This window comes from Microcebus murinus, chromosome 2 (assembly GCF_040939455.1).
Source record: "Microcebus murinus isolate Inina chromosome 2, M.murinus_Inina_mat1.0, whole genome shotgun sequence".
Lineage (NCBI taxonomy): Eukaryota > Metazoa > Chordata > Mammalia > Primates > Cheirogaleidae > Microcebus > Microcebus murinus.
The window spans coordinates 97,925,001-97,951,411 of record NC_134105.1 but is presented as its reverse complement, the minus strand read 5'-3'; positions in this window follow the sequence as shown (position 1 = coordinate 97,951,411).

Genomic DNA, 26,411 nt, shown 5'->3' with positions numbered 1-26,411 from the left:
ACCAATTAAGTAATACATATCTGCTGGGTTTCTAACAGAATAATTTTTGCTACAATTGGTAACATTTGAGAGAAATAAAATAAACTAGGTTTTATCTTTATTTTGTTAATAAGAATTATTTATTACATAAAAACTGATATATTTACTTCATAAAGGAATCACATTGAAAATATATAAATAATGCCTATGAATCAACAATTAAAGCACAAAAAAACAAATAACACAATTGAAAAATAGAAATAAGACATGAATAGACATTTTACAAAAGAATATATTTAAAATGACAATAACTTAGGATAAATGCATCATCATTAGGTAAATGCAAACTCAAACAATGTGAGATAGGAGTGGTTACAGAGGGTATACTTACCTTATCTTATAATGAAAAAAAATCATTATTTTACCATTATAGTAGCTGTAGAGTTTTGTTTAGATGTCCTTTAAAGGTTAAGGAAGTTACCATCTATCCTACTTTACTGAGGGTTTTATCATGATTAGATATTAAATTTTTTGAATGATTTTTCTGTGTCTTCTGACATGTGTTTTCCTATAATCCTACTTTGGGGATTCCAGATATGTATATGTTAGGTATTATACAATAGCTCTCAGGTACTCTGGGATTTTGTTTTTGCTTTTTTCTTATTATTTCTGTTTGTGTTTTGGTTTGATAATTTGACATATTTTCAAGTTCAGTGATTGTTTTTCAGCTGATGAGCCCATAAAATATGTTCTTCATCTTTATTACTGTGTTTTTTTTATTTCTAGCTCTTTCATTTGATCTTTCTTTATTGTTTCTATTTCTCTGCTGAAATTATCTTTCTGATCTCACATCTTATCTACTTTTTCCACTGAATCCCTTAACCTTGTAAAAAGTAAATCAAAGTCTCAGGGCCACTCCTTCAACTCCTTATGCAAAAGAGAAGGTAAAACCCTCAGGCTCCTGTGAAGAACAGGCCCACAGATCATTCATTAAGGAAATTTCTTGCTACCCTCCCATAAGCAAGGACATGCAAATTATACCTATGTCTAGCACCTAAAACTAAAGCCTGTTCCATTCCACACTAATGAATTATAAGCTTCTCTTATACATAACAGAACTGGAGACAAGACAGAATCAGACATTTTTTCACCTACCCAGTGACATCTACATAATTGATGTTCCTTCATTCCCTTATTTTGTGTAAAATGTAGATTTCTTGGGCCTCACAAGAATGTAACCACTGCTTCATCAACCCTCTCCACACCTCCCCCATCTTTCTCCTCCTCTCTGTATTCCTTAAAATGCTGAAGTTTCCAGTCTCCTCTTTGGAAAAACAGCCATAGTTTGTCTGTAGTTTCTATTTTTCCTGGCCACATCCTCAAAATCTTGGTTTAATAAACCTCCATTAATTGAGATTTTTGCCTCGGTTATTTTTTGGGGTTGATAATCTGTTAATCATAGTAATTTTAAATTCCCTCTTGTTTTTTCTCTTGGAAAGTAAAGTAAACTTGCTTTAAAATGTAGATTTTAAATCTGTAGATTTTAATCTTTGAGTAGAGAATTCTTTCTCAGCCTGCAGTACAAGCACTCCTAATACCTTTCCCAGTTGCAATAATTTTCCACGGTGCCCTGAGGTGACAGTTTTCTGTTGCTTTCCCTGCAGATTACAGCTTCTGGTCTGTAGGAAACATATAGGGAAATGAGTCTGGAAAAAGATTCAACAATGATCGCTATTCTACCTCCCTCTCCCAGACTGCATCATTAGGGAAGCTGTCTCAGAATATTTCCTGGTCTTCACTGTGAGTATCTGCTGTAGTTCATGGAGGAAACCTTATGTCTATGGCCCCCAGGGACTTCACACCCTCATGTTAGCCCACACTTACTCCTTAGCAATTCATTAAGTCCATATAAAAACTAAGTCTTACCAGTTTATACGGCATCTGATGGCTTTTTCCCAGGTTAGAAAAGTGCTTGGGTCCTGTTTCTCTCTACAAGCATCTAATTGGTCCAGTTTTCTGTTTAGTTGTTTGCCCTGCAATCCCAATTCTCATGGGCTCTAGAAAAGTCATTAATTTACATTATGTCTAGCTTTGTTGTTGTGATAATGCTGGGAGCAATATCATTTCCAGTCTCTAAATCTCTGAGTTAAAACTGGAAGTCTGTACAACCACATTGGAAAATTATTTGGCAATTTCTAAGAAAGTCAAACATAGTTACTCTATGACCTAGAAAGTGTACTCCTAGGCATATACCCAAGAAGAGTGAGTGCATATGCACACAAAATGACTTGAATGAGAATGTTCAAATTTCTTCATATAGCTCAAACTGAAAATAAATAGTATACCTATCAACAGGAGAATGGATACAAAAGTGTGGTACAGACTTATAAGGAATATTATACCATTGATTAAAATATTGATACATCTATAAACATTGAATCTAAAATACATTCTTTTGAATGAAAGAAGTTAGACATAGAAGAATTTGTACTACAGTTTATATTTAAAAGAAGTTCAAAAATAGACAAAACTGATCTCTGGTCATAAAGTGAGCATAGTAGTTACCTCCCTGAATTACATTGATTGAGAAGGGGAATGAAGGAATTTTCTGTGGTGATGGAAATGTTCTATATCTTCATTTGGGTAGTGGTTACATGGCTCCATATATATGTAAAAATTCATCAGCCTATACATTTAGGAATTTTGCATTTTACTGTATGTTAAATATAAATTCACTTTTTAAAAATAAAATAAGGAAAGAGATATAAGCAGGAGGTATTTTTCTCACAATTTTCATTTCAGGATTGGTCAGACCCAAGTCCAATCAAGTATTAAGACTTCCTAAATATTTTTCCCTTTTTCTTATGTTCTTTCTCTCTACCGTAATTATAGTTCAGTACATTATCACCTTTTATCTGGGTTATCGTAACTGCCTGTAAATTGTTTCCCTGCCTACAGCAAACACAATTCTTTCACCCCACAATGATTAATTTGGAGGAGTCAATCTGGTTGGTGGTCCCATGACCCCTGTGTAACAGAGGGAAGGGCCTGAAGGAAAAAAAAAAATACGTTCTGTCTCTTTAAAACTTCCCCCACTCTCTGTGGGAACTGCAGCCTGGCCTGCATCCCTGTGGCAGGTTAAATCCTTTGTTAAAAGAGGTAACTCCCATTTGGTGCCAGTTCCTCAGGTGGGCAGCTGGTGGAGTTCACAGGCTTTGTCTTTTGTCATTTAAATGAGATGGAGCAGGTTTGGGGAAAGAAGATAGTGGAGATTTTAGTAATGTTGAGTGTTAGGTACCTGTGGGATATTCCATGTGGAAATTCTCAATAGATAGTTCAAAATACAGGATTTGTCTTCAGGAGACAGGCTAGACCTGACTAGATATGGATTTTGGAGTCATTGTCTTAAGATATCTGTTGAAGCCATATGTGTACATGAAGTTCACCAAAGAGAACAGAATGAGAAAAGAAGGGTAAGGTGGGAGTCTTGTGGTCCACAAAGTTTACAGGGAGTATAGTGTACAATGTATCGCAGAAGGCGGTTTACCAATGCTCAGCAACCCTCTAGGTTAGCCATAGCATTGAGCTGGGAATCTACGTCTCCTATCAGAAAATTTTTATGTGATATGTGTGTACTATTCTTGGTTTTTTCTATCAACTGCATAGATGGATTTAAATTTATTAAAAATCAGTGACATGCATTTTCTCTTATTCTTATATGGAAAAGGTAGGTACAACAATCTCTTTTATAGGCAAATATCTAGATTTATTTGTAGAAAGAAATGAAATCCTTCGTGAAAGGTACTCCCTCAAAGAGAAAGAGCAATACATGGTCTATGTATAACTGAATTGTAAAAGTGAATTTTAAATGTTTAGGGGTTTTAAAAACTATGGTTTCTGAAGTCACACACTGCTAATTTTAAATGTTTTGAAATATGACTTGAAGTCAGTTCCTGAGAAATATGTTCATAGGGCATAATGTATTTATTATGTAGAATCAGAACTGTAGTATTTTTCATGGTCTGACTAGCTAGTTTATTATTTTGTGGGCCAGGAGGATGAAAGGAAGAGGGATGCCTATTTCATTTTCTCCATAGTCTTCACACCCATACTGTTTACATAGGGCAACAATGGTGAATCACCATCACCACCCCTATCATCATCACCATCAAAATCCATCATTAACAAGCACCACCCTTGCAGACTACAGTTGATGTGATACTCTAGACATGTGCCTCTTGGAATTTACATGCAATCGCATATGAATAGGCACCCTGAATCTCAAACTCTCTGCTTTATGGTAATGACCTTTCTCTCCACTATCAGGCGAGGATAGATTTTGCAGGAAAGACAGATTGAGAATGAGGCTGGTTCTATGCACAAAAATATCTAGCTTGAAAGAAATCTTGTTGCATTTAGTTTTAAGAAAGTATGTTTTTCTTCGGAGGTTAAAATACATTTATTATAACCTGTCCAACCAAAAAAAAAAAAAAAAAACCCAAATCAATGAGTTGCTTTGAAAAGAAACATTTTTATATATCTGAATTCAACAAGGATTTTTTACACTAAGTAATAAGTAGAGACACACATTAGATAATAATGGCTAACACTTATGAAATGTTTTGTTGACTAACCTTAGGGGTTTATTTCCTTAAAGGAAACAGAATGGACATAAAATAAATGAGGGTAATTGTTGTGATTGTGAAAACCCTTGGAGCACATAAGGAAAATAGCACATCTATTCATATTTGATTCCAATAATGCAAAGCAATAATTAAAAATTTTAAATCTAATTTTCATGTTGCCTAGTAAATTGCTTATCTAGTTAAAATGTGGACACACACACACTTAACAAGAATATTCAGGAGAATTTCTTCTAAAAGAAAGTCCAAAAAACTTAAGATGTTGCGGCAACAATAATTTACGTCTATGAAATATAGCTATTTTAACTTTGCTTTTTGTACAGGTTACTTTTTGTACACTTCCACATAATATGGGCATGTAGGACCATATGAAATATTCAGAGGTCATCAAATAGGCACATATTTCTCAAACATTAATGTGCATCTAAATCACAAGTATTTCTAAGAGGTGAGATGGGTGGAGGTCCCTTTCAACTCAAAAAGCTTATGTTAGTGATAACAAGATTGATTTTGCTGTCCTCACCTGTTCAGCTTTGGAGACTCTCCTACAAAATCATGATTACCCAGTCAAGGTCACTTAAAAGTATGGTAGTATGTTCTCCTATCCTCCTGTACATATTGCTAATACCATCACTATGCCTCCCATTTAATATTTGCTGACCATGTTCTATGTGTCAGGCACTCCTTGTGAGTTACTCCAATAATTTTCAAAGCAACTTGAAAATTCAAGTACTATTATTGACTCTGTTTGCAGATGGGACAACTGAGGTTTCAAAAGTTTGCACTGGTATCCTGAATTCAGAGCCTCCATTTTGACCACTGAGCAATACTCCCTTCCCATGCTAACATATCAATATCATGTACCTGCTCACAACTATAGGTACTTGTTTCATTCCAAATTATTTTTGGTAATTCACTAGGCTAAGTTGTCAAATTCACCTTGAATAGAAATCTCCTCATTCTTGGGCTTAATTGGCCTGATATCCAGTCTTGCTTTGTCTTCTTTAGCCTTGCAACTTCTTGTTCACTAACTGAATGTAAGCTAGATAAGCAAGCATTTTATAATATATAGAGAGTAATGAGATCCCATCACTGGAGATGTTCAAGCAAAGGATAGATCCCCCACAAAGACTGACTCAAGTCTCAAGTGAAGATCATTTGAGTTGATTCTTACAGTTCCTTCCAGCCACGAGATTTCATTGCACAGCATTACCAAGACCATGAAAAATTCATGTTTCATGATTGGATCAGACCTAATATATCAATGCACTCCTTAGTATTTGCTGACCTTGAGGAAACTCCCTTCTAGTATTTATAAATATCCTGGATGATAAACATTTCACATGATTGAAAGTCTACTTGGTCTAATGTTATATCAGGGATAGACATAAATAGGTATATTTCATAGTTTATTTATTACTTCTCACATTTTAGAAAATTTTAAATTTTGGAAAACTTATAGATTCACAGGAAGTTACAAAGAAATATATAGGGAGGTACCCTCATATTTTTAAAATTAAAATTTTTATGGATTTAAAATTTTTAAATAGCACATGCTCACTAAAAAACTTACCTGAAACAAAGACATGTCAAATGAAAAGGAAATATCCTCACCTTACACCACAATCTGCCCAGCACATCTGTTAAGAGTTTGGTGTATGTCCTTCTAGTACTTTGTTTATATGCATTTATGACTAACCAAATAAACATAGCCAACTTAAACATTCCCAGCTTCCTTTCCATCCGTACATTGTCCTGTCCAAAAGCCATGTGACTAGCTAGTTGTCAGTTCAGTAACAGTAGCCCAAGTACGCTAGTAGCTACAGTTTATTGAGTACTCATGATGTACCAGACACTACGCTGGCTGCTTCAAACACACAATGTTGTGTATCTATCACCACCTTACAAATTTTATTGAGGTTAACAAGTGAAGAAACTGATCCTAAAGGTTGTACAACTTCCATTACCAGATGCTGGGATTTAGTCCTGCACATCTGATTTTGAAGGCCATAATCTTTCCAGGTCATTGTCCTGTAAAAAAATGTTGTATGGAATAAAAAACACAAAAGAGGAGGAGGGGCCAAGATGGCAGACTAGAAGCAGCCTGCACATGCTGCTCTCACAGAGAGGATTGAAGGTGGCAAATGGATACCCACCTTCAGATTAGTCATCTAAGAGAGAGCATTGTGAATCAAGAGAGGTGACAGAGGGCACCCAAAGTGAAGGAGAAAGAAGAAAGGCAACCTGGTCTGCAGTTTGGAGGTACACAGGGAAGACAAGTGCACATGGAAAAGGCACAGAGGGGAGAATCCTGGGGCTCCACACTCCCCTCCACCCCCTACCATCCCATCATTGCTATCTGAGCTGCAGGAGGGACCCTCTACTGCAGAAGGCCTCAGGACTTAAATAGGGAGCTATCTAGAAACTCTGGCATTGCTCTGGAGAGAGGGCACAGCAGTGACCCACTGGCTTGTGAACCCTGGGCACTGCAGCTGGTACCATTTTAAAATCCTAGATCCAGAGCCCTGCCTCTACCTAGGAATCAGATCTATTGCTGCTGCCTTCCCATTGCCCCTGCCAGTCCAGAGGGGATGGAGTGGGGAGGCTAGGTACTCTCGTGAGTCCCATAGGCAGGAGCTACATGCTCCTACTGTCTCTAGGGGACCTGGGTGGGCTGACAATTGCCACCACCTGTCCACATGGGCAGGGCTGTGCTCAAGCCTATGCCCAGCCAACAAGTGCCACCACCTCAGGATCTGAATAGGGCAGCTCTCAAGCCAGCACAGGCCAACAATCATTGCTGCCTGAAGGTGTGGGGCAGAGATGCATTCAAGCCAGTGCCTAACTGATAATGCCACATATGGATTTGATTGGGGCATTCCTCAAGCCGGTGCAGGCCATCAATTGCCACTGCCCACAGGTGTGTGGGGGGCTATGCTCAAGCAACAAGGGCTGAAAACACTGCTTCCTGCAGATCTAACCTAGACAGCTTTCAAGCCAGAGCAACCACCATTCACCACCACCTACAGATGTGGGTGGAACTGTGCTCAAGTTAGCACCCAGCAGACAAACATTGCCATCTGCACATCTGTGTGGGGCAGCCCTCAAGCTGGTGCAGGCTGTCAATGGCTGTTGCCAAATGGTGCAAGTGGCACTATACTCAAGCCACATGGGGCAACAAATGCTGACACTTGAGGATTTGCACAGGGCAGCTCCCAAGCCAGTGTAAGCAGAAAATTGCCACCATCCATGGGCATGGGTGAGGTTATGCTCAAGTTGGTGCTGGCTGATAAACACCACTGCTGTCAGATCTAAATTGAGCAGCTCTCAAACTGGCTCTAGTTGACAGTTGCCACTGCTGACAAAATTAGGTGGGGCATTTGCTCACTCTGCAAACAGGGACTGCCAGTGACAACCACAGGGAAATGGCGAGGCAGAAGACAGGAGAGCAGCAGTGTTAAATGCTCACAGTGCATGTACTCATCTTATGCCAGGTCAATCCTCTAGAGTAGGACACAAGTATACCATGTAGAGACATCTCCTTCTTTGCACTAAGTAGGAGAGTTCCAGCAGAAGAGAATAGGTGTACTGCAAGCTGATCTGTCTTAAGCTGAGAGAAAAAATTTCAGATGAGAAGAAAACAGAATAAGAACTCTGACAATGTGAAAGACAAGCTGTTTCAACACCCACTCCCCCACCAAGGGTCATAATACGTCTCCAGTAGTGGACCTCAACCTAAAGGAAATTGTCAAAATGTTAGAGATTAAATATAGAATGTGCATGGCAAATACGATGAATGTGGGACTGATGAGACTGTTGAAATCCAACACAAGCAAAAAAAAGTTTCAGGACATGAATGAAATAAAAAATTGAAAAATGCACTAAAGAGATAAATAACATAAGAAAAGATATGAGAGAACTAAAAACAATGAAAGAATCATTGAGGGGATTTCAAAATTCAGCAAAAAGCTTCAACAACAGGCTAGACCAAGCAGAATAAAGAATTTCAGAGCTTGGAGACAAGGCTATCAAACTAGCCCAATCAGTAAAAGATGCAGAAGAAAGAATAAAGAAAATGAACAATCACCCAAAGAAATATGAGACTATGGAATGGAGGCCAATATAAGAATTATGGGTATCCCTGAAGGAGAAGCACAAAAATCAAAAGGCATGAAAAACCTATTTGAGGGAATTATTCAAGAGAATGTCTCTGGTATCACCAGGGATTCAGATATCCAGATACAGGATCGTCATTGAACACCAGGACAATTCATAGCACCTCTAAGATGCATAGTTATAAACCTGGCCAAAGTCAAAATGAAGGAGAAAATTCTATAAGCTGTAAGACAAAAGAAACAGCTGACCTACAAAGAAAATCCCATCAGGCTAACAGAAGACTTCCCAGCAGAGAATTTACAAGCCAGAAGGGATTAAGGCCCTATTTCTCTCTTCTTAAACAGAACATCAGCCAGCTAAGAATTTTGTATCCTGTAAAACTAAGTTTCATAAATGATGGAGAAATGAAGATTTTTCCAGATAAGCAAACACTGAGTGAATTTGTCACAACAAGACCTGCCCTACAGGAAATACTCAGAACTGCATTGTACATGGATCAGCACAATAGATACCCATCAGTGTAAAATCACCAAACGGCTAAAGCTCACAGCTCCTATAAAACAATAGCACAAGAGAGAAAACAAAGCAATAAGGTACTACCCAACATGATGGCCAGAATAGCAACTCATCTATCAATGTTATCACTCAGTGTCAATGGCATGAATGCTCCACTCAAAAGACATAGGCTGGCTGAATGGATGAAAAAATACAACTCAACTATCTGCTATCTCCAGAAAATACATCTAACCCACATGGACTCACACAGACTCAAGGTGAAGGGATGGAAAAAAACATTTCATGTAAACAGAAACCAAAAGAGAGCAGGTGCAGCCATTCTCAAATAAGATAAAATTGACTTTAAATCAATCAACTATAGTAAAGAAAGACAAAGATGGTCATTATATAATGGTAAAGGGAGCATTTCAACATGAAGACATAACAATGCTAAATATATATGCACCTCACAAAGGAACTCCAGCTCCTAAATTCATAAAGCAAATTCTATTTGCTCTAAGCAAAGCTAAATAGTAGCATCATAATTGCCATGGACTTCAACACTCCACTGACAGAGCTGGACAGATCATAGAAGCAGAAAATAAATAAAGGCACACTGAACTTAAATGGGACTCTATAACAAATGGACCTAACAGACATTTCCAGAACATTCTACCACCAAACTACTGACTATACATCCTTTTCATTGGGGCATGGGATATTTTCTAAGATTGATCATATCTTAGGACACAGAATGAGTCTCAGAAAATTAAAAATAATTAAAATCATACCATGTACCTTTTCAGACCACAATGGAAGAAAACTAGAAATCAATTCCAAGAGAAACACTCACTACATGAAGTCATACAAATTAAACAACCTGTTGCTGGATGATCATTGGGTCAATGATGAAATTAAAATGGAAATCAAAAGTTTCCTCCAACTGAATGACAAAGAAGACATAAGCTATCAAAATTTACAGGATACAGAAAAAGCAGTTCTAAGGGGAACGTTCATAGCCTTAAATCATAAAGACAGATCACAAACTAAAACCATAATGTCATGTCTCCAAGAACTAGAAAAAGAAGAGCAAAACAAACCAAACCCAAAACCAGGAGAAGAAAAGTAATAAGAAAACTCAAAGTAGGCCGGGCATGGTGGCTCATGCCTGTAATCCTAGCACTCTGGGAGGCCAATGTGGGTGGATCGCATGAGGTCAGGAGTTTAAAACCAGCCTGAGTGAAACCCCGCCTCTTCTAAAAATAGAAAGAAATTAATTGGCCAACTAAAAATATATATACAAAAAATTAACCGGGCATGGTGGCGCATGCCTGTAGTCCTAGCTACTCAGGAGGCTGAGGCAGGAGGATTGCTTGAGCCCAGGAGTTTGAGGCTGCTGTGAGCTAGGCTGACACCATGGCACTCACTCTAGCCTGGGCACAAAGTGAAACTCTGTCTTAAAAAAAAAAAAAAAAAAAACTCAAAGTAGAACTAAATGAAGTGGAAACCAAACAAACCAATACAAAGGATCCACAAAACAAAAAGTTGATTCTTTAAAAAGATAAACAAAACTGATAGACCACTAGCCAGATTAAAGAGAAATAGAAGAAAAAGAACTCAAAGAAGCTCAATCAGAAATGAAAAAGGAGGCCTTACAACTGATACCACAGAAATATAAAATATCATCCCTGAATACTATAAAAACGTCTTTGCACGGAAACTAGAAAATGTGAATAAAATGAATAAATTCCTATAAACATATAATCTCCAAAGCCTGAGTCAAGAAGAAATAGAAATCCTGAATAGATCAATAATGAACAATAAGATTACAGCAATAATAAAAAAAATTCCCAAGAACAACAACAGAAAAGCCCTGGACCAATGAATTCACAGCTGAATTCTAGCAGACTTACAAAGAAAAACTCGTAGCTGTCCTACAGAAATTATTTCATAACATTTAGAAGGATAAAATCCTCCCTAACTCATTCTATGACCCTGATACCAAAGCCAGGAAAGGACACAAGAAAAGAGAAAATTACAGATCAACATCCCTAATGAACATGGATGCAAAAATCCTCAACAAAATACTAGAAAATTAAATTCAATAGCACATCAAAAAGATAATTCACTATGATCAAGTGGGCTTCATCCCAGGGATGCAAGGATGATTCAACATATGCAAACCAATAAATGTGATTAACCTCATAAACAGAAGCAAAAACAAAGGTCATATGATCCTTTCAATAGACACAGAAAAAGCATTCAATAATATCCAGCACCCTTTCATGATGAAAACCCTCAAAAAAGTAGGCATAGAAGGAAAATGCTTCAAAAACCTTCTGCACAACAAAGGAAATGATCAGCAGAGTTTGTGGACAGCCTATAGAGTGGGAGAAAATGTTTGTAAGCTCTATAGCTGATTAAGGACTAATATCCAGGGTCTACCCACATACACACACAAAAACAACCAAGCGAACAAACAAACAAAACACAAAACTCAAAAATGCTATAAAAACCATATATGACAAACCCACAGTCAACATCATACTGAATGGGGAAAAGTTGAAAGCATTTCTCCTAAGCCAAAAGAGAGCAGGTGTAGCCATTCTCATGTCAGATGAAATAAGCTTTAAATCAACAATGGTAAATGAAAAAAAACACAAAGATGGTCATTATATAATGGCAAAAATAGTAATTCAACAAGAAGACATAACAATCCTAAATATACATGCACCTAATCAGGAACTGCACCTAAGAACTGGGACAAGACAAAGATGCCCATTGTCACCACTTCTATTTAACATAGTATTAGAAGTCCTAGCCAGAGCAATCAGGCAAAAGAAAGAAATGAAGGGTATCCAAATTGGGAAAGAGGAGGTCAAATTATCCCTATTTGCTGATGATATGACCTTGTGTCTAGAAAACCCTAATGACTTCCCCAGAACACTCCTGGAATTGATAAATAAATTCAACAAAATCTCAGGTTACAAAATTGATGTACACAAATCAGTAGCATTTCTGTATAATAATAACAGTCAAGCTGACAGTCAGCTCAAGGACTCAAATTCATTCACAATAGCTGAAAAGAAAAGAAAATACCCGGGAATATACTTAACCAAGGAGGTGAAAGTTATCTATAAGGAGAACTACAAAACACTGATGAAAGGAATCATAGATGGCACAAACAAATGGAAAAACATCTCATGCTCATGGATCAGAAGAAATAATACCATTAAAATGATCACACTGTCCAAAGCAATCTACAGGTTCAATGCAACCTCTATCAAAATACCAATGTCATTTTTCACAGAATTAAAAAAAAAAATTCTAAAGTTCATATGGAACCAAGAAAGAGTCCAAATAGCCAAAGCAATTGTGACCAAAATGAACAAATCTGGAGGCATCACATTGCCTAACTTCAAATTATACTACAAGACTATAGTAATCAAAACAGCATGGTATTGGTATAAAAGTAGAGATGCAGACCAATGGAACAGAATAGTAAGTGCATAAATAAAACCATCTACTTACAACTAACTGATCTTTGACAAAGCAGACAACAACATACACTGTGGAAAGCAAGCCCCATTCAATAAATGGTGTTTGGAAAATTGGATAGCCATATGGAGAAGAATGAATCAGGATGCCTATCTCTCATTACTCACAAAAATTAATTCAAGATTAGAAAAAAGACTTAAATGTAAGGCATGAAACCATAAAAATTTTAGAAGAAAATATAGGAGAAACTCTTATAGACAAGAATTTATGACTAAGACCCCAAAGCAAATACAACAACAACAACAATAAATAAATGGAACTTAATTAAATTGGAAATCTTTGCACAGCAAAGGAAATAATCAGCAAAGTTAGTGGACTGCCTACAGAATGGGAGAAAATATTTGCAAACTCTGTATATGATTAAGGACTAATATTCAGGATCTACCCCCTCCAAAACCAAACAAACAAATAATAACAACAACAACAAAAAATCACCAAAACTCAGATCAGCAAGGAAAAAAAACAACCCTATTAAAAATTGGGAAAAACAGATTTTTAAAATGAAGATAGACAAATGGCCAAGAAATAGATGAAAAATGCTCAACATCCCAAATCATCAGGGAAATGCAAATGAAAACACAACGAGATACCACCTTACCTCTGTCAGAATAGCCATTATTAAAAAGTAAAAAAACCCAACAGATGCTGGCATGAATGCAGAGAGAAAATAATGCCTATACACTGTTGGTGGGACTACAAATTAGTACAGCCTTTATGGAAAACATTATGGAGATTCTTCAAAGATATAAATGTAGACTTACCATTTGATCCAGCAATCCCACTACTAGGTATCTATCCGAAGGAAAAGAAGTTATCTTATCAAAAAGACACCTGTACTTGAATATATAAACACAGTACAATTTACAAAGATGTGGAATCAGCCTAAGTGCCCTTCTCCTCTCCCCCAAGACCCATGGTTCCAATGGGGACCACGTAGCACACTCTGCTCAGTTCCCAACCAGAGAGCAGCAACTCTGCTTCTTTCTTTCCCAATCACTAATCTCTTAAGGCAAATGATTGGGAATGAAATTATTTAGAAATAACCTCAAGATTTCTTTTAAAAATGATTGTGAGGGAAGTAAAGTACTCACAAACTTCAGAACTTCATTACAGTTAAGTTGCTTACAACACACCTTCCAAGCATCAATGTGTTGCAATACAGAGATAAGAACCTCTAGCTGAGTGAACCAAAAGGTTTCTAATATGTGTTATGAAAATTTAATTACCTTTTCTTTAAATGAATATTTGTGTGCCCCTACTGTCATGCTAGAATGTGTCAAAGGAGAAGTGCAACCCTGTGCTTTTTCCCTGAAAATTATTGCTACTGTCCTGCTTGTCAAAATTAGAGGAGTAATACTTTTTATTACACTGTATATTATTTACCATGAACATATTTTCTGCTAATGTTGTATTAAGTAATTCAGGTACCCCTCTAGTTTTCAAGTAGATAATCTCTAAAGTCATTTTAACTCTGGTTTTATTATTACTATTTTAGAAATGAATGCACAAAATAAATGATATTAAGCTTATGTCATTATATAAATGCCATGAAAATGATAAAATATGTACGATAGCTTATAATATACTTTTAGTGGGTAGATATATCCTGACACTGGGCAGAATTTTTCTCAATTGTGGTAGTAAATAAGCTGACCACTGACTCTCGCTGAAAGCCTTGGATTTCTGGCTTTGGTCGTGGGACTTGTGCTCCCCATACTTGAACGGGAAGCATGCTCTTTGGTAAAACTGGCTGCTGACCTCTATGCATCACGAGAGGGACCTGCCATTCCAGCAGCTGCCTAGAGCATACTCACTGCCTAATCCAGGAGTCAAAAATCCTCTTTGATTGCTCCATGATTCATTTTTCTAGGATGGCCATTTACAAAGGCCTGTGCACTGTCCTTTTGGGAGTATCCATCTAATCTCTCTCTAAGCAGCTGTTCTGGGACTTCCCAGAGTACAAACACAACTCAAGGGCAACAGCCTGAATAGAAATTATAGAAATGAAGAGCAATTAATTCTCTCTTGGATTCATTAAGGCGATGGCAATCATCTTTTCCCAGCATGCAATGAGGAGATCAGCTTCCTATCTCTTTGGGGGCATTTGTCAGTGGAGTTCAGGACTAGATTTGTTAGGAATTGTGGTGGCTAAAGCCTGAAAGACTGTCTTCTCCTCTCCCCGTTAGTGTGTGAAGGGGTATGCATGGGTATGGGCTTGTTTGCTTGGATTGTATAATGCATGAGGGGTTTTTCTCCATTTGTTCTGGTGGCCATGGCTATGGGCCTCAGACCTAGAGTCTTTATGTTGCATGCCCTGCTGGTTTGATGTGTCTCTAGAGCCACAGTACTAACAATATACTTGCTGTCTTAGCTTTAAGCCACTCCTAGTTAGGACTGTTTCCCTGGATGCAGAGCTTCCTTCCTTCCCCACCAGCACCCCTTGTGCCTTCATGCCCCCTGATTTCTGATCCTGCTTTTGCTCATGACCTGGTGATGACACTGCTTGTGGTCATCAAACAGCTCTGTAGGACACAGATGTGGAGAAGGTACACGTTTGAAAATCACAATAATTTACTACATCAGAATTAAGATAAAAATAATAGTGTTAAGAGTTAAGTCTCTACAGCTCAAAAAACCCCTTAACAACACAGATTTTTTTTCACATGTGAAGGAGCACCAAAAATGGTGCATACTAAAGGCCTTAGAATTATTAGCTATCAGGAAATACAAATCAATACAATGAGATAACACTTTACCCCCTAGGATGGTGCTGATGGAAAAGACAGATAGGTGCTGATGAGGATGTGGAAAAACTGGGAACCTCATTCACTGCTGGTAGTAATGTAAAATTGTGCAACCACTGTAAAACAATCTGGCAGTTCTTCAAAAGATTAAGCACATAGCTACCATATGATCCAGCGATCCTACTCCCAGGTACATATCCAAGAGAAAGAAAAACATAAGTTCACTAAAAATTTGAATACAAATGTTCTTAGCAACATTATATACATTCATAATAGCCAAAAAGTAGAAACAACTACATTTCTATTAACTGATGAACAGGCAAATAAAATGGTACACCCATACAATGGAATATTATTTGGCATAAAAGGAATGAAATACTGATGCATGTTACAACACGGGTGAAGCTTGAAAACAAAGATGCTAGACACAGAAATGACATATTGGCTACCAGGACAGGGAGAGAGATAGAAACCCAGGTGATCTCCCCTACCCCAAGGTCAAGTTTCACCACTGCAGCTCTGTGCCACTGCAGAACTGGGGGGTGTCTGAACCATGAGCCCCACACCTGCTGGCTTGCCCCAGAACTGCCTGCCTGGCTGCTCCCACAGTGGAGGCATAACCCTCCTGGAGGCCAGATGACAGGAGAATGCAGTTCTGCGTGAGTGATCTCCAGGCAGCCCAGGGTCAGCCTGCCCTTCCCTGGTATGGTCAGCATTGGAAACTGGGGCCTGAGGAAATGTCTGTGGTCCTGGTCCTGCACTCCTAGGCTGATCACATCATTCAGAGGCATGGAGGGGAGATTTGTGAAGTGATCTTGAGTAGGGAGGGAGCTCTTGTGGGCAGAACCAAGAAGAAGAGAGTATAGTGTTGGTTTCTGGTTATGCTGCATGAGTGGGGCACTCCTCCTCCAACAGGAACAGCTGGGCAACTGCACTTTTGGTCCTTGGTGGGGAGGCTTGCAACCTGTACCAGATTTGCTACCTGAGCACAGTCTCCTTCTGACTGGCCTGGATGGTTTGTCCTGCTGCCAGTGGCCAGGCACCAGAGGGAGATCTGCTGGGTCAGGGGAGTGGGAGCAAAATGAACCCCATTTCTACCTGATGGACTGTGGATTCTGAACCACCCTTTCCCCATAAGCATGTTCTTTGGCATAGTGAGGGCACCTCTGCCCCCCAACCTCAAAAAGCTTCATCCAGTGGCCTGGGAACTGACCCCAAACTTTGTTGGGATGGTTCTTGTACCTGCCTTTGGGTAGCCTAGACACAGTCTTGCTTGATCCAGCCACACCCAGCTTCATCCCCTCTATCTGCCTCAGAGGTGACAAGAAGGTGCCCTGTGGGAGGTCAAAAGCCCTGCCCCAGTGGCTGAGATGTCTGAGCATTTCTCCTGATTGATTAGAACTGAATACAGGTCCCACAAACATCACTGCAGCTATCTCTCTCCTGCAAAAGCCACCTACTTTCAGGGAGATCAACTTGTACAGTACATTACAGCATTAGCTGATTCAGTTGCACAGGACTTGGTGGACTATTACCCACAAGTACCACCTATTGGCCTAGAGACTAAACTGGACATCCCAATGTTATCACACTGTTAGAAGTGCACAGGGCTGTGAAGAGAGAAAAGATTCTAGAGACCTCCATCTCCCCTTTTTGGCAGGAGGCAGAGAACATGCCCACATGCATAGTACATCATCACTACAGTCTACAAATAACTAGCATTTGAGAAAACCACCACACTAAGGCTTTCTATAACCAAGAAATTCATTCAGAGCCTTGGCCCCTGAAATTACCCATAAGCAAAACCAAAAGACCTTACCCAACATATGCCACAGTGACACCCTTAAGAATGTGACTAACACTCATCTAAACAAAAGTAATTTCAAAATTACTTTTGAAAGAAGTGACAGCTTCTCTGGGTGAGAAGGAATCAGTGCAAGAACACTGGCAGTATGAAAAAACAAAGCATAACAACTCCGTGCCCCAAAGAATCACATCAACTCTCTAGCAGTAGATCCCAACCAAAACAAAAATACTGAAATGACAGATAAAGAATTCAAAATATAGACTTTAAGGAAGCTCAATGAGATCCAAGAGAAAATGCAAAACCAACTCAAAGAAACCAGAAAAATAACTTAGGACATGAATGAAAAATTTACTAAAGAGAAAAATATATTTTTTTAAAAAGAAACAGAACTTCTGGAAAATGGAAAATTCCTTTATGGAAATATAAAACACAATGGAAAGTTTTAAAAATAGACTAGACCAAGCAGAAGAAAGAATTTCAGAGTCTGAAGACAGCTCCTTTGAATTAGCCCAGTCAATCAAAGAAACAACAACAACAAAAAATCAAAAGAAATGAACAAAGTCTTCAAGAAATATGGTATTATGTAGAATGCGCAAACATAACAATCACGTATATCACTGATGAAGAAGAAGAAAAAGCAAACAGCTTGGAAAACCTATTTAAGGGAATAATAGAGGAAAACTTCCCTGGTCTTGATAGAGATTTAGACATCCAGTACAAGAATTTCAACAAACTCCTGCGAGATTCATTGCAAAAAGGGCATCAGCAAGGCACTTAGTCATCAGGCTGGCCAAAATCAATGTGAAGCAGAAAATCCCGCAAGAAGTGAGAAGAAAGCATCAAGTACCTTACAAAGGAAAATCCATCAGATTAACAACACACTTCTCACCAGAAACCATACAAGCCAGAGGGATTGAAGTTTTATCTTTAGTCTTCTTAAACAGAATAATTGACAGCCAAGAATATTGTATCATGTAAAACTCACTTTCATAAATGAAGGAGAAATAAAGTTTTTCCCAGATAAGCAAATGTAAAGGAATTTTTCACCACTGGACCAGCCCTCCAAGAAATTGTCAAAGGAGTTCTAAACATAAAAAAAATGGTCAATACTCACCAGTATAAAAAACATTTGAGAGTAAAAAACTCACAACTGTTATAAAACAGTTAACACATGGAGAATAAAAAGCAATTAGGTAACAATTATCATGATGACTAGAATAGTATCTCACATATTAATGTTAACATTGAATGTAAATGGTCCAAATGCCCCTCTTAAAAGATATGGATTGGTGAAATGGATAAAAAGTCACAGCCCAAATATCAAGTGCCTTCAAGAGACCTAACTAACTCAAAGATTCTCATAGACTCAAGGCAAAGGGGTGGAAAAAATATTCTATGCAAATGGAAACCAAAATCAAGCAGGAGTAGCTATTCTTATACAAGTTACAACAGACTTTAAATAAACAACAGTAAAAAAAGACAAAGTCTTTATATAATAATAAAGGGATCAATTCAAGAAGAAGATATAACTATGCTAAATATATATGCATCTAAATTCATAAAACAAGTGCTACTGGACCTAAGAAAAGAGATAGACAACTTCACTGACAGAACTACACAGATCATCAAGGCAGAAAATCAATAAAGAAACATAGGACTTAAATGGGACTCTGGAACAAATGGACCTAAAAGACATATAGAGAACATTCTACCCTAAAACTGCAGAATATACATTCTTCTCATCATCATATGGAACATTTTCCAAGATAGACCATATGTTAGGCCACATAAGTCCAAACAAATTTTAAAAAATAAAAATCATCTAAGTATCTTCTCGGACCACAGTGGAATAAAACAAATCTACAAATAAATTCCAAGGGGAACTCTCAAAACTGTAAAATACATGCAAATTACACAACCTGCTGCTGAATGACCTTTGTGTCAATGATGAAATCAAGATGGAAAATTAAATATTTTTCAAAATGAATGATAACAGTGGCACAAGTTATCAAAATCTATGGGACACAAAATCTAGAGGAAATGGATCAAAATTAAAATCTAGAGGAAATGGATAAATTCCTGGAAACATACAACCTCCTGAGCTTGAATCAGGAAGAAATAGAAATCCTGAACAGACCCAAAAAAGGAGTAGTGGGATTGAATCAGTAACAAAAAGTATTCCAAGTAAAAAAAAAAAAAAAAAGCCCTAAGACCAGACAGATTCACAGCCAAATTCTACCAGACATACAAAGAACTGGAACCAATCCTACTGAAACTGTTCCAAAAGATTGAGGAGGGAATCCTCCCTAACTCACTCTGATACCAAAATCAGTCAAGGACTAAACAAAAAAAGAAAACTACAGACCAAGACCAATATGCCTGATGAATATGTATACAAAAATCCTTAACAAAATTCTAGCAATCCAAATCCAACAGCCCATCAAAAAGATAATTCACCATGATCAAGTGAATTTCATCCCAGGGTTGCAAGGATAGTTCAACATACACAAATCAATTAATGTGATTCACCATAAAACATAATTAAAAACAAAAACCCACATGATCATCTGAGTACCCATATATACACACAACACACCATAGAATATTACTTAGCCATAAAAAATAAAATGATGCCTTTTTCAGTAACTTGCATGGAACTGGAGGCCATTATCCTAAGTGAAGCAACTCAGGAATGGAAAACCAAGTGATGCATGTTCTCACTTATAAGTGGTAGCTAAGATCTGGGTATGCATGGTCACACAGAGTAACATAATAGATGTCAGTGACTCAGAAGGGGGAGGATGGGAGTGGAATGAAGGTTTAAAAATTACCTATTGAGTACAACCTACAATATTCAGGTGACAGGTGAAGGGTACACTAAAAGCCCAGATTCACCACTTTATAATTCATTCATGTAACAAAAAACCCTTTGTACCCCTTAAATCTATGCCTATATAAAAAAGTGGTCTTTTGGATCATTTGCTCTAGGCAAAGGAGTCTTTCATATTGTGAGCAGACCCATGGGTAGGCCACAAAGAACGGAGGCATCTAGCCAACAGCCAGTGAAAAATTCAGGCTTGTCAACCAGTGAGTGAGCTTGGAAGTAGATTCTCTAGCCCAAGTTAAGTCTTGAGTTCACTGTAGCTGTAGCTTATAGGTTTACTGCAACCTTGTGAGAGACCTTGAAAGAGAACCACCAAACTAAGCCACTCCCAGATTCCTGGCATTCGGAAACTGTGATATCATACACATTTGTTGTATTAAGCTATATAATGAATATAGGCAGGAATATCACAGAAAAAAGATAACATATTGTACATTTCTATTTATGTTAAATGCTTAGAATGGGTAAATCCATAGAAACATAAAGTAGATTGATAGCTGCCTGGAGTTGGAGGTTTTCAGGGAGAATGATAAGTGGCTGCTAAGAGCTATAGGGCTTCTTTTTGGAATGATGAAAATGTTCTGAAATATCAGTTCATTGGAAAGAATAAAATGCACATGAGATTATGATGTGTGCAAATCTCAGCATAGGTGTAATTGTTTATTCTGGTGAAACAGAATACCAGAGTTGTCAAGAGAATGACCCTCCCTTCCTGCTTCTTCTGCCCGTATCTAATTCTTCAGCAAATTCTGTCAATTCTGTGTCTCAACTGTATCTCAAACTTACATGTCTATTTTCATCTTCATGGCCAAATACACACATGAACACTCTCTACATGGTTTATTCCTTCTCATTCTTTGGAAACAGCCTTTTAGCCATAGTTACCTTGGCAGCAGTGGGCAGAAGAGGAGAAAAAGAGGAGAAGGCCTCAAATTGTAGGAAGCATTTCCACTGGAGGGGCAAGAGAACTTTGGATCATGAGCCAGGGGCTCTCTGGTACAGGAGAGTGTGCATTCCACCTTCCTCTGTCCTAAAAAGCATTCATGGGACTTACAGTCCCCTTAGTGCAGTCCACCCCATGAGTCAGAACTTCAGAAACATTGCTACTCTGCTGTGTCTCCCCATTCGTTTGTGGTTGTGACAGTCCCAGTGGGTGCTGAGGGATGTGTGTGTGTGCAATTCAGTGACAGGGAGAGAGGCTGTGACTTCCCCAACCAGATATAGGCACCCAGCATGTGCGTGCAATTCCATGGTGGAGGGAAGCAACCCTGTGCAGGCCTGCAGCCTGGTGCTCTGTTTCCAGGTAAATGATATTACATTTAAAATGTTTGTTTTCACATGTTCACAGATGGTATATAAATTATACAGCTGATTTTTTGCTTAGTGATCTGCAACCTTGCTGAACTCACTTACTAGTTTTAGGATTTTTTTTGTGGACTTCTTAGTGTTTTCTACATAAATCATTATGTCATTTCTAAATAGGAAAAGTTTCATTTCTTTCTTCCTGTTCTACTTGTGTTTTTTTCTCTTGTTTTATTGCACTGACTAGAATTTCCAACACTCTATCGAATAACAGTAGTGAGAGCAAACATCCTTGTCTCATTCCTTATTTTAAGAGAAAAGCATTCCATCTTTCATGCATATATACACATATATACATATATTTTATACACACACACAATAGATATACAGGTTTTTTTGTAGACTCTCTTTTTCAAGTTGAGAACAATCCCCTCTATTTCTATTTTTCTGAGAGTTTTTACCATGAATGGGTAATGGGTCTTATCAAATGTTTCTTCTACCTTTATTGGTATGATCTTCTGATAATATCATTTACAATTGTTTAAAATATGCTTAGGTGAAAATCTAATGAATATGTATAGGACTTGTATGTGGAAAACTTCAAAATGTTTATGAAAGAAATAAAAGATCTAAATAAATGTAAAGACATATTGTGTTCATGAATAAAAGACTCAGCATAGTAAAGATGTCAGTTCTCACCAGATTGATATATACAGGTTTAATGCATTTCCTATCAAGATCCCAGTAAGATTTTTTATAGATATAGACAAGATTACTCCAAAATTTAAATGTAAAATTTAAGAACTAGAATAGCTAAAACAATTTTTTAAAAAAAGAGTAAAATAGAAAGCAGCACTCTACAACAAGACTGTGGTATGGAATAAGAATAGACACATAGGTCAATGCAACGAAATAAACAACCCAGAAATAGGCTTACACCAGTACAAATAACCAATTTTTGACAAAATGTGAAAGCAATTTAGTGGAAGAAGAATAGTTTTTCAAATAAATAGTGCTGAAGAAATTAGATATTCATAAAGAAAAACTGACCAGGCGTGGTGGCTCACACATGTAATCCTAGCACTCTGAGAGGCCAAGGCAGGAGGATTGCTTGAGCTCAGGAGTTCGAGACCAGTCTGAGCAAGAGCAAGACCCCATCTCTACTAAAAATAGAAAAAATTAGTGGGGCATGGTGGCACGTGCCTGTAGTCCCAGCTACCTGGGAGGCTGAGGCAAGAGGATTGCTTGAGCCCAGGTTGCTGTGAGCTAGGCTGATGCCACAACACTCTAGCCCAGGCAATAGAGTGAGACTCTGTCTCAAAAAAAAAAAAAACAAAGAAAGAGAAAAATTGAAACTCAATCTAAATTTTACATCTTATACAAAAAATTAACTTGAAATGCATTATGTATTTAAATTTAAATCATAAAACTATAAAACTTTTAAGAAAAAGCATAAAGAGAAAATATTTGGGACATATGATTTGGTAAGACTTTTCAGGCATGGTACCAAAAGCCTGATCCATTGGGAAAAAAAACCCAATAAATTGACTTTATCAAAATTTAAAACTTTTACTCTGTGGAAGATCAGAGGATAAAAACCAAGTTACAGATATGAAGAAAATATTTTTAAGCCATACATCTGATAAAGGACTCATCTAGAATACATAAGGTAGTCTCAAACTTAACAATAAAAATGATTTAATTATAAAATGGGCAAAATACAAAAAGACACATTTCATAAAAGTTACATAGATAGCAACAATGTTCAACATCACTAGCCATTAGGAAAAAAAAAACAAACAAAATAAGACCACAATGAGATACCATAGTCTACCTATTAGAATAGCTCAAATAAAAAGAAATAATACCAAAATACTGGCAAGGATGTGGAAAAAATGGATCTTGCTCATATTGCTGGTGGGTGTGTGAAATGACACAACCACTCTGGAAAATAGTTGGATAGTTTCTTTAAAAGCTAAACATGCATTTACCATACTGTCCTTGAATTTTTCAGCAGGTCATTTATCCCAGAGAAATGAATATTGATATCCACACTAAAGCCTGTATATGATTGCTTAGACCAGCTTTACTTGTAATAGTCAAAAACTGGAAACGATCAAGAGGTCCCACAATCAATGAATGGTTAAACAAACTGTAGTAATCCATACCATGAAGTACGACCCAGCAATGAACTACTGATGCATGTAGCAATTTGGATGGATCTTAATGGCATTATATTGAATGAAAAAGATCAATTTCAAAAGGTCACATACTGTCTGATTCTATTTATATAATATTCTTCAAAGGACAAAATTATAGAGATAAAGAACAGATTAGTGGTTTCCAGGGGTTAGGAATGTATGTGAGGAAGAAAAGGGATATGGCTATTAAGGAGTAGCATGAGGAAGATCTTTGAGGTGACGGCATACTTCCGTAACTTGATTGTGGTCATGGTAACACAAATCTACACATGTGATAACATGATGCAGAACTCTATACATACTGTATACAAATGTCAGTTTTCTGTTTTGGATATTGCAGTATAATTATGTAAGATCTAACCGACGAGGGAAAGTTATCGAAGGAGTACATGAGAACTCTCTACTATCATTACAATTTCTTTTTCATGTAAAACTATTTCAAAATAAGAAGTTAAAAAAATATAAATAAAGTAGAAATGAAGACATTCCAAATAGACAATACAGAGATAATTTATCACCAGCACTCCTACCCTACAAGACATACTAAAGGATATCCTTCAGACTTAAAATAAAGAAGGCTAGAGAGTAACTCAAATGCACATGAAAAGATAAAGAACACTGGTAAAAGTAATTCAATAGATAGGTATAAAAAACAGCTAAACATATTTGAAATTTTTTCTTCTCCCAACTGATTTTAAAAACCACTATATAAAATAATAATTTCAAATCTGTGTTGATGAGCTTATATTATTAGGAAGGGAATGGAATTGTATGGGAAAAAATTTTATATAATATTGGAATAAGTTAATATTAATCTGAACTAATTTAGTTTAAATTAAGACACATTGCAATACCCACAGCAAACACTAATCAAAACCTTTAAAATATATAGTAAAAAATCTGAATATAAGGAAGCCTCTGTACCTTCTGCTCATTTTGCTGTGAACCTAAAACTTCTCTAAAAAATAAAGTCTATTTTTTTTAAAATGCAAGTTATCAAAACAAAACAAATCAAAAACCAATAAAGGAGTTTAAATGGTATACTTGAAAATGTCTATTTAACACAAATGCTGGCAGTAATGGAGGAACAAAAATATATAATATATACATGGAATTAATTACAAACTGGAAGATGTAACTCCTGTCATTTTAATAACTACATTAAATGCAAGTAGATTAAACACTACAAATAAAAGCCAGGGTTTATCAGATTGGATTAAAGAGCAAGATCCAATTATATATGATGTGTACTTTTACAAGATACGTACTTTGGATTTGAAAATACAAATAGGTTGAAAGTAAAAGGATGAAAAAATATACACCATGCAAACTGTAAAAGAACTGGAATGACTATATTAATGTGGGGAAAAATAGACTTTGAGACAAAAAGGCTTAAGACAAAGAAGGACATTTCATAACGATATAAAGGTTAACTCAGAAGGAAGCTTTAATGATTATAAACACATATGGATTTAACAACAGAGATCTAAAAGCTATAAAACAAAAATTGACAAAACTGAAGGGAGAAATAGATAATACCATACTAGTTTATTTCAATACTCCATTCTCAATAATGGATAGAACAACTAAAAGAAAACCTGCAAGGACATAGCAGTCTTTAATGACACTATTAACCAATTTGACCTAACAGACATCATCAAATGCACTATCCAACAACAGCAAAATACACATTCTTTAAAAAAATTTTTTTTATTTTAAATCATTACAGGTACATAATAGTTGTATATTTTTATAGGATACATATGATGTTTTGATACAGGGAAATTAATACAAAGTGAACTAATAGAATCAGGGTAATTGGGGTATCCATCACCTTGGACATTTAACATTTCTTTGTGTTAAGGCCATTCCAATTCCACTCTTTTAGATATTTTAAAGTATACCCTAACTTTTTGTTGATTATAGTCCCTTTGTTGTGCTATCAAGTATTGTCCATTCTCTTTGACAATCTTTATTTTTGCACCCATTAACCATCCCCACTTTATCCCCTTCTCCCTGCTACCCTTCCCAGCCTCTGATAACCACCACTCTACTCTCTGTCTCCATAAGATCAATTGTTTTAAATATTTACCTCCCACATACGAGTGAGAACACAAGGTATTTGCCTTTCTGTGCTTGGCTTATTTCATTTAACATGTTCTCTAGTTCCATCCATGTTGTTGCAAATGCCAAGACTTATATCTAGATACAAATATAAGAAACATTTACAATCCAATTATAAAACAAATAACCAAATTTTAAAATGGCCAAACACTTGAACAGACACTTTACCAAAGAAGAGGTATAGGCAGAAAATAAGCATATGAAATAGGCTCAACATCATTAGTCATTAAGGTTACAAAAATTAAAACCAAAACGAGACACTGGTATACCTTCTCTAGAATAGCTAAAATTTAAAAGACCAAGCCAAGTGTTGACAAGGATATGGAGCAACTGTAACTTTCATACACTATTATTAGGAATGTAAAATAACAACCTTTTAAGAAAAGTTTGGCAACTTCGTAAAAGATTAAACAAACACCCACCATATGACCCAGTAAACCCACTTGAAGTTATTTACCCAAGAGAAAGAAAAGTATATATCTATCCAAAGACTAGCATATGAATATTTATAGCATCTTCATTTGTAAAGCCCCAAACTGAAAACAGCTCAATTCTTTA